This window comes from Cucurbita pepo, chromosome LG01 (assembly GCF_002806865.2).
Source record: "Cucurbita pepo subsp. pepo cultivar mu-cu-16 chromosome LG01, ASM280686v2, whole genome shotgun sequence".
In the NCBI taxonomy this organism is placed as follows: domain Eukaryota; kingdom Viridiplantae; phylum Streptophyta; class Magnoliopsida; order Cucurbitales; family Cucurbitaceae; genus Cucurbita; species Cucurbita pepo.
In genome coordinates, this window is record NC_036638.1 from 11,763,278 (window position 1) to 11,766,895 (window position 3,618).

Consider the following 3,618-nt stretch of genomic DNA (forward strand, 5'->3'; position numbering starts at 1 on the left):
ACACAACCCTCTAGTCTCATCTCTTTGTTACTCTAGGTAACGCATACTCGTGGATATTTATATTAATATCATTTTCATGCTCTTAGGGTTGTGTCCTATGTCGATCTAACGACATGATGCAATATGGCACTCATCATCATCTAGCATGCTCAATATGGAAAACATCATCATATTAAGGTAAAATTCATGCAATCATCATGCTCATCATAATGCCACAACGTGCGTCAAACATATCAAGCATCACTCAACAAAATATGTATATACTACACATATCATCAAGCATCATAATCCACACATCAACATAACTCATACAATTTATTTAGCCTATCCTATAGTAAGGCTACTTACTTGGTTGGCCTTGGCCGAAGTACTCCTTAAATAGCTAAACGTAAGCTCCCGTTCCTTGAGAGCTGCTTCCTACGTCGCTGGGGTTTGTTTCCTATCACACCGTTCACCACTTTCTGTTAGTATTTCACAATTAATTTACATATAATTTAATAAATGTGAAATACGGCTCTAAAACGGCATCGGATACCTTAATTTAGTACTAAATTATAGTTTACCATATATATATATATCATATTTGATATTTTATTATAGGCAAATATCTACGTACTTACCATAGGCATCTTTCCATATATTGTTCTTTCCATTTATTACTATTTCCATATTCTTGTAATTTTTTTTATTATAAATAGAGATTTTACACACCATTTAGTATGGTGGATTAAGCAAACATTCTCACCAATCAATCCCAAGTATACAGAAGCCAGCTTGCGGACACTGTGACACTTTCACAGTCTTGTGCCTCTATCAAATTGTCAAGGTCAGCCAAACAATATGTCTCCAGCAAGCATTGGTAGCACATCACAAAGAACTTAATCTTTATATTTTTCCAAAGTAAAAGATATTAAAGCTTGAGAAACTACCTTCATTGTTCCAATGTCATTGAGTCATTGAAGCTTGTAAGGTTTAGGATGGTGTTGGGTTGGAATTTGGAACCTTTTGATCAATATGGTACTTACTACATTGGTACAACTTCCACTATCAATAACAAGACTACAAGAGTCCCCTTCACTAAACACCTTGTGTGAAATAGATTGTCTCTTTGATCATCAACATCATTCTCCGTAACTTGAGTTTTAAGAAATCTTCTTGTAACAAGTGCCAGATGACTCCCGTCTTCCAATTCCTCCTCATTCTCCTGGATTTCTTCAACTAGTTCATCCTGGTCACTTTCCTCACTATCTGTGACGACTTGTCCATTCTTGACGATCATGACTCTTGTTAGGACAATCATAACTAATATGACCAATTCCTTGACATTTTCAACATTTGATGTCTCTATTTCTTTCTCGAACCTCCTTGTATTCCTCCACTTTCTCTTTACCCTTGGAGGTCTCAATTTTGTTCTTTTTGTCAATCTCATACTTGCCTCTAACTTTGAAATATATATTTTCAATATTTGCATTCTTTTTCCAATGGTTGAGAGTAGTAGACTTAGAATAGCATACCTCTTGGAGTTCTTCTTCTCCGAAGCTAGTTGTGCTTCGATCTTGACAGTAAGGTGTAACAATTATTGCATATCAAAGTACGTTTGCCTATTCACTTGATGCGCAAGTNTAGTAGACTTAGAATAGCATACCTCTTGGAGTTCTTCTTCTCCGAAGCTAGTTGTGCTTCGATCTTGACAGTAAGGTGTAACAATTATTGCATATCAAAGTACGTTTGCCTATTCACTTGATGCGCAAGTTGTCGGTTCAACCCACCAAGGAATCTTGCCATTGTATCCTCCTCGTCTTCATCAATTCATTCCCTATTCATAAGGGCCTCCATTTCTTTGTAATATTATTCAACACTTTTGGATCCCTGTTGCAGAGTGTAGAGTTTTTGCTTGAGTACTCGAGAATAATGCTTAAGAATGTACCTTTTTCTCATTAATGTCTTCAATTCCTCCCACGTTTCAATTGTTTCTTCATAAGTTCTCCTCCGCTCTGATTTCAAAGATGTCCTCCATATAATTGCGTAATAACAAAACTCAGCCACAACAAGCTTCAACTTTCTTTCTTCACTAAAATTGTTGCAATCGAAAACATGCTCAATTTTGCTCTCATATTGCAAATACTCTTTGGATCGCATCTCCCATAGAAAGTTGGAATTTTAAGCTTTACTCCCCCAACTCCTCTTTCTTCTTCCCTCTCATATTGGTACTCTCTCCCAATTCTTTTTTGTGCTAAAACTTCTTTACCCCTTCTTCTCCCTCTTCCTCTCCCTCAACCGACATCTCTCCCTCCCTTAGGACTATGTCCCACAGAAAAGATGACATTGTCATCTTCTTCATTTTCAACTCCTTCATTCAAGAGTACTTCACTTCCTTGAGATTACCTAAAGCTATTTATATTTGCTCCATCTGGTCTATCAATGTACTAATAATTTGATTCAAATGAGTAATGATCCCAACCTGTGCTTCTCTCCACCTAGCTTCATTGACCTCCCTACATTTCCTCCGTCTTGGTTCACGATTGTACAAACACTAGTTAAATATGTTTAGGACCTCACACACTCAACTCACTTATTTTACACTCAGAGACACTTATGTTTGTTACACACAAATGTAGATTATTTGGGAAATGACTAAATTATGATTAAGGTAGGTTAATATATGAATAAAGCAATTATGATACTAGTAAGCTATTTAAAGAAATAAAGATAAGTTAATTATGAACTAATAGCAAAATAAACAAAGAAATAAGGGACGCAAAGATATTTTTGGATAAAATTGAGCACCGAAAAGAAATGATATAAAAAAAGAAAGGTCGTTAAGATTTTGAGGACGATGTAACTTTCTTATTTACAAAATTCGGGACTTCAATGTAAATTATGAGAGAAAAATATCAAACAAAACAGTTCCAGATTTAGATATTTTAAGAAAATGTGAATTGAAGTTTATTTGATCTTCACATAAACATGCAAATCATCTAAAATAAGTGATAAGAACAATTTGTAGCCACAGTATCAAGAACAAATATGATAAGAATTTCTTTTTTTAAATCTAAATATGATTTTTAAGAAGAAAATGAGAACAAAGTGAGAAGATGTAAAAGAAGGGTGGAAGTGGCGGCAAGAAAATNTAAAGACATTTCAATTCTAAAGTAGGGCACAAAGATGCAACCTAGACTCAGATACCAAATTGATAAGACTACCCTAATCCTCAGCCCAATGATCGAAGCTTCAATCCTCAGCCCAATGATTGAAGCTTTTGTTGAAGCAATAATCCTTAAATTAGAGAAATTAACACCTCCTTGTACAAATTCGAATCAACCAAGAGATAAGACAAGATTTGGAACCTTGTTCTAAATTGAGTCACTCCACAATCGAACTTGATCAAGGTTTGATTGAATGACTCTGATGCAATCTACCACAAGAATTGCTTGAAACTTAGAAATGACAAAGATGATGTTCGGATTTCTAAGGGTGAAGGTCTCAATTTGAGATGTCAATTTCATTCTTTCAGAATCTACCTTTCACATAATAATATGTGGGTCAAAAAAAAAAAAAAAAAAAAAAAAAAAAAAAAAAAAAAAAAAAAAAAAAAAAAAAAAAAAAAAAAAAAAAAAA